Source organism: Lemur catta, chromosome 3 (genome assembly GCF_020740605.2).
Source record: "Lemur catta isolate mLemCat1 chromosome 3, mLemCat1.pri, whole genome shotgun sequence".
Classification (NCBI taxonomy): domain Eukaryota; kingdom Metazoa; phylum Chordata; class Mammalia; order Primates; family Lemuridae; genus Lemur; species Lemur catta.
Window position 1 is genome coordinate 58,214,542 of NC_059130.1, and position 10,772 is coordinate 58,225,313.

Here is a 10,772-nt window from a genome sequence, read left to right on the forward strand (position 1 = left end):
ATATCTGAATTTGAAATTCTTCTGGTTTGTCTTTTCATGCTTAAAATGATAAGTTTCTCAATGTATTCTTACTTTCTTTTCATAAAGCTTTTTTTAGCCAAAATATAAAGATGGCTATACTGCTCAAAACTTATCATAACTTGTTGGTAATATTGCTTTATATTTGTCTGATTTTATTTTTCAAGGTTCTTTCATTTATGAATACATTTTCATTGGTATCTAATTATATAAGGAGTATCTCTTAATAATACAGAATTTTTGATATTAAAAATTGTGATTTTTTTTTTACTGTCTAGCCAAAGTAAATTCTTCATGAGAGATGGTTCACTAAGACCATCCAAATGACCCCTATGTCATTTAAACCTCTTACTAACCCAGCAAATTGGTCTCATATCCTACTATGTCAACTTTATCTCAGAATAAATTCTTATAATCTAGAAACTTTCCTAATCATTGATTTTGAATTACTATCTTAATGAAGAATAATTGGAAATCTATAAAGGCAACTCTATCAGAGAATGTTTATAAAATATTTATTTTTAACAAAAAAAAACAAAAAAAATTATTTATTTTTAATAGAGGTCAGTTACTGATCTTTACTAACAGTTTGTGTTTTTATATATATTGTGTTATATATATTTAAAATTAAAAAGTCTACTTTTAAAGCTAATGAGAATGAATATAAACCGTGGCTCATTTGACTAATCAAAACAACATAAGAAATCCTAGCAGACAGATTGTGATCTACGTTTGATCATCCATAGCAATGGAGAGGGCCATCATTTTGATAGTGCAAGGCCCTGGTTAAATGTGCCGCTGATCCCTAATGATGATTATTGCTTCAGAACAAGAGGAAGATTAAGCTAATTATGGACAGTGGAAAAAACAGCATGGTAGTATTTGACACTATATGCAAAAGAATAGTGGGCTTGAAGAATGCAACTTCAAAACTTATGAGATTGGCATAGAGATCTAATTGGACTGGTTTCTAGGTAGGAAGAGCATCTGGCATTGGTAATTTTTTTTAAAAAGTGAAGAGAAGCCTAAGAAGTCTGTTGTGTTTAAGTTATTGTGAGAGATCAAAGAGCTTGACGAACACCACAGTATCTTAGAGCTTCCAAGTTCTCAAGTTGATGAATAAAAGGGTATCTTCCAAGCCCCACTGTTTTAATTGAGAGATTCAAGTTAATCAGCCAACTCCAACTGTTTTTTGCCAATTATAATCAAAGAACAGCTTTTTAAAGAAACAAAACTGCTGATTACCAATAAAGGGGTGTAAATACTGATCCAGAAAGTACCGTTTTGTAGCCAAATTCTGACATTTGATTAAGCTTATTCATATTCACAAACATGGATATATAATAGTCATTTGATATTTATGACTTTGTTCCCCCTGCCAAAATTATGTTACTTATACCCTAAAACAGTTAATTTATCTCTAAATTTCTGAGTTTGGCGAAAGCCTCTTTATAGGAGCTATGAGCAAGAACTGCCGTTTCCTGTTTTAAGATTTGAGGCTTGAAAGCCATTCTAAAATTAAAATTAATAAAATGCAGAAAATATTAATACTTTTGAAAGCAAATACTTCAAAACTTTGGAAGTTAAAATTGGCAATAGCTAGTATGTGAAAACATGTCTACAAATACATGGGAAGTTAGGGGTATAGATTCTAGATACAAGCACAAATGAGTATTTCTTTTAGTTGAAAATTACCTTTTAATTATATCCTAATGGTGACAGAGGACTCTTTTGGGAGGAGAGGGCCTATATTTGTGATAAATTCAAAGTAAATTTTTGCTGATGAAATATAAACTTTTTACCTTTGAACTGGCCCTTGGCCCAGTAATCAGTAGCATAAAACATGGTTACTGGGAAATACCCAAGGGATAAAACTAAGGATAATTGTATGAAATGCTTCTAAAACTAGATTTTTCCTGTTAGCTACTTCTGAAACATGTATCCCAAATACTGCATTTTATCTGTCTAGCAATATGAAGGGATTGAAGTTTAGACCTTGAAATTCAAAACCTTTTAAAAAACCATTTTGGCAGAAAAACTACAGTTTTATCTTCATTTTTCACAGATTTCCTTTATGAATTTACCTAATTGCTAAAATTTATTTGTAACCTCATAATATTCACAGCACTTTCATAGTCACAGTATGCACAGAGCATAAAATTTGAGTTGCCCAATGTACATGTTCCCAGCTGAAGTTGAACAAGGTGACACTGCCTTGTTTAAACTAAACAAGTATCCCTTTCACATTGTATTTAGTGCCACATTTTTTGCATTTTTGTGCTTTTTGTTGGTGGTTTCACTGTTTGAAATGACCCCCCACTAAGTGTAGTATTGAAGTGCTATTTAGTGTTCCTGAGTGCAAGAAGGCTGTGATGCATGTTATGGAAAATACATGTTTTAGATAAGATTTGTTCAGGCATGAGTTACAGTTCTGTTGGCCATGAGTTCAATGTTAATAAATTAACAGTATGTATTAAATGAGATGTCTTTAAATAAACACATACTACAAAGTTACGGGTTGATGGAAATGTTGTGACCAGAGGTTCCCAGGAACAATGGTTCAGCATTGACTAATTCAGTGCTTGCAGCAACTTTATTAAACATAACTACCATGAATAACAAGAATCAACTGTAACTTTTAAAAACATTTTTATTGAGATATAATTCACATATCATAAAATTCACCCATTTAGAATATACAAGTCAGTGGTTATTTTAGTGCACATTGAATATCCTTTAGCCAAAAGGCTTAGGACCAAAAGTGTTTCAGATTTCAGATTTTGGTATATTTACATTATCAGTTGAGCATCCCTAGTCTAAAATACTGCAGTGAACATTTCCTCTGAGATAATGTCAGTGCTCAAAATGTTTCAGGTTTTGGAGCAGTTTGGATTTTAGATTTTCAGATTAAAAATGCTCAACCTCTGTATTCACAGAGTTGTACAGCCATCACCACAATTTAAATTTAGAATATTTCGTCACCCCAAAAAGAAACCGCTATACCATTAGTAGTCACTCTCCACACATACTTCCCCAGCCCTAGGCAACCACTGATCTGCTTTCTGTCTATGGATTTCCCTATTGTGGACATTTCATATAAATGATATTACATACCATGGCCTTTTGTTTGACATCTTTCACTTAGCAGATCTTCAAGTTTCAACTGTATTATAGCACGTACTTCATTCCTGTTTATAGTTGAATAATATTCCTTTGTATGGATATACCATATTTTGTCCATTATCTGGTGGGCATTTGGGTTGTTTCCATTTTTTGGCTATTATGAATAATGCATCTATACCCTTTCATGTACAAGTTTTTGTGTGCAAATGTTTTCATTTCTCTTACACATGTACCTAGGAGTGGAATTACTAAGTCACATGTTTTGTTTAAGTTTTTGAGGAACTGCCAAAGTTTTCCAAAGTGGCTACACCATTTTGTATTCCCATCAGCAGTCTGAGGGCTCCAATCTCTGCGCATCCTAGAGTTTCTTCATCTCTCCTGAAGAGAATACTCATAATTTTACAGTCTTACCATAGCCCATTTAGATGTATTAAGCACTTTGCCCTCCATTAAATGATCTTTAGACTGCTATTCTTTAATTCTTGAATGGTATTTTTAATTCTCTCAATTTTACCTACCTTTTCTACCTTTTGTCACTTTATTGGATTTTAACTCATTTTCCTCTTTCCCAAACTTCAGTCATGAAAAAAAAAAACCATCACATCCTCACATCTGGTAGAGGTCACATTCTAGTGGGAGTGGCAACCATTAAACAACTGAACACACAGATATACACTGAGAATTATGGTAAAAGCAATAAAAAAAAAGTTACTAAGAATTGCAAAGGAGGCATACATGAATTTAAGGGTGTCTGAGGATATGACATTTAAACTGAGGCCTAAAAGAGGAATAGAAGCTATCTAGGAAAAGAGTGAATTAAAATGCCTTCTAGTCAGGGAAGAACATTTGCAACGACCCTGACAGGAGAAAGTCTAGCACTTCCACATACCTGGAAGAAGGCCAAGTCTGGAACCTAGTGAGCCAGGGGGAGCAGTCGGAAATGGGTTGGGAAGTTAGGCAAAAAGGATGCAGTTTGTGCCATCCTAAGAATTCTGTTACTTGTAGAATAAAACCAGAAAGGGAAAAAACCTTGAGCAAAGGAATGACAAAATCCAACAAGATCAACTTTAAAGTTCGTGAACAATCAGCAAATAATTATGTCTGTGTAAACACTTAAGTGCTTTAGTGCTTTAACTAATGACAAACTCTTCAGGAACCTCTAGTATACAATTTGCTTTTTAAAACTACTCAGCAACTTGCTTTGAGAACAAAAAAAGACAAGCCTACGTATAAATGCTAAATTTTTTGAGATTCCAACATTCATTTGAATATACTTAAAAAATTCTTAGAATAGTCACTAGTTACGTGAATTAATGGGAAGTACCTATTAGTTTACATCATACTTTGGCACTCCTCTTTCCCCCATCTCTGAGCTGGGTGCTAATCTCGATTCTACTTCTTATGAAAGATGGCGGAGCTCCAGCCTTGGAAACAGTTGACTCAGTATCTAGGGCAGTCTTTCTGTCCCCTCCCCCATTGTAACTAATACCTAAGGTTCTTGGGGCTGGTTTTACTTCCTACATCCTGACTTTTAATGTAAGTCCCCGGTTCCTGATGCCTGGTCTCTCAGATCATGAATGCCCATGTGACCCACCTAGGCCACCCTAGTTGTCATTCCAGATTTTGAAATCTGTTCCACTGGCTTAAATTGTGTTTCTATTTTTTCCTTCTTGGCTTGAACATCTGGATACCTACCTATTACCCAAACTCTCTAATCTGATTTCTGCATTTTTCTACCTAACCTTATCGTATGAACAATGACTAACTTATCTACTTTAAATCCACATATCTTCTCTCTTCATTTTAGCTCAATATAGAACTCTCCAGTTCTTCCCCATATGGAATGAAATCCCCTTTTCCAGCTCTACCACTTGCCTGTCCACTCAGTGTCAGGTAGATCTCACCCGCGCAGACACAGCCCAGAGCCCAGCCAACCCTCTTCTAGTCTAGTTTCTATTGCTTCATAACAAACCACCCCTAAAGTTTTAAAACACCAATTATTTCTTTTGCTCACAAATCTAATTTGGGCAGAGCTTAGTGAGGACAGCTCATCTCTAGACTATAAGGTGTCAGCTGGAACAGTTGAAGATCTTAAGAACAAGATTTCCAAAGCAGAAGAAATTCTGCCTCAAGGACGCAACATAGAAACCCTGCCTGTATTTCCAGCCTACTGGCCTTCCCTGCAGATTCAGGCTCAAGACTGCAACATCAACTCCTACCTGCATTTCCAGCCTGCTGGACTGTGCTACAGATTTCAGACTTCTCAGTCCCCACAATTACACAAGCCAATTCCTTAAAATAGAAAAAAAAAATCCTTAAGATTTACATAGATATATACAGAGAAAGATTCTATGGATTCTGTTTCTCTAGAGAACACAAACTAATTCGCCTTTTGCAATATTCGGTGCATTAATGATTTACTTTGATTTATAAAGATTTGCAAGGAAAAGGTCAACATAAATCTAGACTACTATAGGCTCTCTCTATACAACCTATGCTCAGAGATTGTCAGTCTGTGAAACTGAACAGAATTTTGACAGACTCCTCCTCATAGCCACCTAGCTAAAATGCCTTTGCCAACATGGTGGTGGTTTCCTCAGTAACAGTAACATATGGGATTGTGTTTATGTTTAGCTGTACATGGGATATACCATCAAAGCTGATTAAATGAGTCACTCAACACTGTTTATAAGAAAAGACTTAACAAATGTAAAAAAAGACAAAAACAGTCATCTTTTGAGTGTAAACAGTGATGTTGATTAGTTCAGACGTTTCTGAAAGACAGAACAATAGAGGGAAAATATGTTTTGTAATTGATTCACAAACAAGTGAAAAAGTTACTGGATAATAAACTAACATCGCTCTGGAAGAAATACCTCTTGCCAAATTAATGTAATCTCTTTTGACAGAGTTATTGGTCTGTTAGAACAGGAGGAAGTGATGGATGTAATCTGTCCTCAATGTAGCCAGGTATTTTATCCTATTTGACATTACATAGTTATTCCCCAACTACAAAAAAACATGATTTAACACCTCAGTTCTTAAGTGGGTGCATTTAAGAATGCTGAAGGATTTGTTCTCAGTTATTTTCAATAGATCACCATCAACATAGAGCAAAGTAAGTGGCATCTTCAGGTTTCCGTTATGATATGACTGTTGCCAGAATCATGGTATTTGGCAGTGAGTAGTCAACACGGAGAGAAACGGGTACCAACAATTGGGAATTCTCCTACTCCCTGTCATTCTTTCCACTGCCATTTGACTTTTATTGTTTCCCCTTCCTGTGATTTCTGGAATAGCCTATAAACTTTCTTTTATGTCTTACACTTCATGGTGCCAGTCATCTCTAAAGGTAGTGCCTCTCCCCTCCCTGTTAAGTAGTTAGCATTATGTTGATTTGTCTCATGACCACTGGGTGCACTAGAGATTTGTCTCCTCAACTCTTCTGTGCTCTTGTCCTGAGGAAGCCCTCTAAGATTTCTAAAATTTTGAGTCAAAAGATTTCTTTGAATTTTGACCTTTTCATCCCTTCTTCCACTGCCATGAGTTAGCAGTTGGCATTAGAGTCTGCCCCACATTAAGATCACACTCACCCACACTTTCTAAACAAATAAATTAGAAAGCAATAACATTTTTAAGGGATTCTTTATTGAGTGATACATCACATCTTTTCTTTAGGAGCCAAAATTTAATGTGTTTAAATTATGGCCTAATTTACAAAAGTTCAATTTAACAAACAACTTTTCGGGAAGAACTTATCAATGCATGTTAAGAAGCTTGGACTTTACCCTATAGGTCGATAGGTCACAGTCTAAGACCCTAGTCCCAGAGCTTCTGGTTCAGCAGGCCTGGGTTGGACACAGTGATTTGTGTTTCTACCAAGCACCAAAGAAAATTGTGATATAGAAAGTCCTGAGGCCACACTTTGAAAAACACTGTTGTATAAAGAGAGCTACTGAAGGCTCTTAACCAAGTGTTTAGCATTGTGGCATGTTCAGATATGGTTTGTTGTTACTGTTGTTGTTGTCAGACATGGAGTCTCACTCTCAACATGTATTATAAATAGGTCTTGCTGCAGGTGAATTGGAAGAAAGACCAGTTTGGAGGCTACTGCAGCAGCCCAAGAAAGCAAAGATGGGAATGGGGCAAAGTATCAGTAAGGACTGAATGAATAACACAGATAATGAAAATATATTGGGAGTCCCAAATTAAAGGGCCTATAGGAGCTAGTCAAGTAACGTAAATGAGTGCAGAGACTCAGGGAAAGATTGTAAATTGTGATAGATGTACAGTGCATGCACCGTCTAAAGAAGACAGCTGCTTCTCTGTTCCAGCTGAGCTTGGCTGTGCCAGAGTATGGGCCTAATGTTACCAAATACTCTACTTTCTCAAGAGAATCCAGAAATTGAGATTTAAAATGTGAAACATCCTCATTTTTAAATAGAACAACACATTTAAATTCTTCCCAACCTTGATGTAAGCCAAATGTGATTTTAGGCCCACAGATCAATTTGCAACCTCTCTTTTTGATGAGGAGGGAAAAAAGGAACATGTATCATGGGTAACTTGCCTGACTCATGAATTCTGAGACAGAATTCAGGACAAAGAGCCAGTTAAGTAGAAAATGAAGGCATCCATTTTGAATTTGAGTTTAAGAAGCATTTGATGTCCATGACCTGGGTAAAGTGGCATCTGATTGGTGGTACCCGTCTCATATCAGCCAGGTACAAAGTAACCCCTTGTTTATCCGAGGTTGGCTTTTGGTCTGTGCCTGTGCCTGGTTCATGCCTTGGACATATGGATTGCTGGAAAAGGAAAGAAAAAAAAGAAATCTATGAGATATGCAAGGGTAGATGTTTAGATAGAAGTTGCTATATGTGTCTGAAGCTCAGAAGAAAGGTCTGAGAGAGGGAGAGAGAAAGAGAGGTTTGGAAGTCCTTAGCAAATATGCTAGTACAATGCAATTCATCATGTATATATTTAACCCATACAAATTCAATCAAACATATTTGGCACAATATATAGAGAGAAAATATTTAAATAGAATGGTTTCTCCACTCAACATATGCACCAAAGTGAGTTTGAGATAGAAAATGTGTCTTCCATCATTTTATCTCAGTTGCCACACTGCTAACAGGTAAGCACTTTGTTGTACTATGTCTAATTCTAGGTGCTTTCCTAAGGGATTTTCAAGAGTCAATTTCATTACATGAAACATTTTTGCCCTACACACTAATTTTAGAGCCTCCCATCCAATATCCAAGTCCACTATATTAAAACCATCAGAAAGGATGAGATCATCCTGGAAAAGAATATAATGAAAAGGGCAGTGCCGGGCCGGGAGCGGTGGCTCACGCCTGTAATCCTAACACTCTGGGAGGCCGAGGCGGGTGGATTGTTTGAGCTCAGGAGTTCGAGACCAGCCTGAGCAAGAGCGAGACCCCCGTCTCTACTAAAAATAGAAAGAAATTATAGGGACAGCTAAAAAATATATATATAGAAAAATTAGCCGGGCATGGTGGCACATGCCTGTAGTCCCAGCTACTCAGGAGGCTGAGGCAGGAGGATCACTTGAGCCCAGGAGTTTGAGGTTGCTGTGAGCTAGGCACTCTAGCCCGGGCAACAGAGCGAGACTCTGTATTAAAAAAAAAAAAAAAAAAAAGAGCAGTGCAGCAGTGGATCCAGGAGAATGTCGATGTCTGAGAAGGAAAGCAGAGAAGGAGAAGCCAGTGGAAAAGAAAGGAAGCAAAAGGCTATGAAGAGGCCCAAGAGAATATCATGGATACCAAGGGACTGGCCTTTCATGTGACATGCAGAAGAAAGTTCCAATAGAATAAGGACTAATATGTCCATTCAATGTTGTAATTGGAAGGTCATGCTGACCTTTACAGGAACCCTTTCAAACTGCCTGGATTAGTTTGCTAGGGCTGCTATAATAAAGTACCACAGACTGGGTGGCTTAACACATTAACTGCCATGTGAGTTGTATTTAACTCATGCTCGTTTTGAGCCCAGGGCCTCATGAAGCAAAACCCTGCAGTTGGTTCATGAAAATCTTACTTGTTGATGTTCTTATTGTTACAGTTAATATTGACAATTTAATTCTAAAAACATGGATTGCATTACATGTAACTCAGGCACAGAAAACAATAAAAATAACAAATTACAAAATTACAAAAATTAGTTTTTAATAAAACACCATGGCCTCAGGGAAAAAAATTTTTTTCTAGTGTGGCAATGTGTTAAACAACAGAAAGTTATATTCTCACAGTTCTGGAGGCTAGAAGTCAGAGGGAGGTCAAGGTGTTAGCAGGGTTGGTTTCTTCTGAGGCCCCTCCTTGATCTTAGATAACTGTCCTCCCTGTGTCTTCACATGGTCTTTTACATGTGTGTATCTGTGTCCTAATCTCGTTTTCTTTTAAGGCACCAGTCATATTGGATTAGGACTTCAACATATGAATTTGGGGTTGGGGTGGGGGGACATAGTTCAGCCCACAACACTGCCAGAAACTGGATTTTGGGGAGGTGAAGAGAGAAGTGAGTTGAAGAGAAATGGGAAGGTGGGAAGTAGAGACAACTGTCTGGAGAAATTTGAATAAGACAGGAAAGAGCCACACTGGATTTGAGAATCAAAGGAAGATTTTAGCCTGAGAGAAACTTGAATATGTTTACAAACTGAGGGAAAGATGAAGTAGGAGAAATAAAAGTGTGAGGGAGAAGCGAGGCGTCAAACGTGTCAGTGGAGAGACTTGGCTTCAGACAGAGGGAGGGAGCCGGGAGGAAAGCGATGAGGGTGGGCAAGAGCATGACAGCCGGTGGGAGGGTAAGGCGGAAGGTGAAGGACACAGGGCACAAGGCCATTCATCAGGATTTGAGAAAGCAGACGGGGCTGAGTGATAGATCTGTAGAGAAGGTTTGGAATAGTGGCTGAGGAAAGCAGAAGAGGAAGTAAACGGAGGACAAATCTCGAGAGGCACTGATCTTCCTGTTTGGAGCCTAATCCTGGATCTTCACTGATTTATTCTGTGCCTTTGGCTAAATTACCTAATTATTCTTTTTCATGTTATTCTCCTATGTGAAATAGGGTTAAAAGTAGCTGCTATGAATGCACCACATTATTGTGAACATTAAATAAAGAAATGGTTTAATTTTCAGTGCCATTATTAGTAGCATTCTGCTTCTTGCATTACCCAATGCTAGCACCCTGGGTTAGCAAACTAGTTCTAACTTTCTTCTCATTTGTCTTTATTCAAGCTGCCCCTGGGCCATTTTTCAAGGGTTCAGTGGTCTGACTCTGTAGATTTGATGATGGCACTCCATTTCCCGTTCATAAATTAAGCCAGGAGGTATTACCTTGCCCATTTATTTAGTCTTAACTATTTTCAGAACATTCCAAATAAAGCCTTGGTTTTTCCTCAAAGAAAATAAAACATACACATACCAAAACATTTTCAAATTAAAATAGGCACAGAACAGACATATTTCTATCGGGAATCATCTCTGCTCTACTCAAAGCTGGTTTGCAGGATTGTAAATTGAGATCAGCCTTTGCTTCTTACGCTATAGGGGCAGTGAGTCAGGATTTCCTGAAATTAAGCAATCATGTAAAATGCATTAGCAGCTTCTAGAAC

General features: G+C 37.3%; 1 non-coding gene across 1 annotated transcript; it reads left to right on the plus strand.

Moving 5' to 3' along the window:
* Nucleotides 1-7,807: 7,807 nt before the first annotated feature.
* Nucleotides 7,808-7,942, plus strand: LOC123636294. The gene has a single exon (XR_006734485.1). It is a non-coding gene; the product is annotated as a small nucleolar RNA SNORA48 (small nucleolar RNA).
* Nucleotides 7,943-10,772: the final 2,830 nt, after the last annotated feature.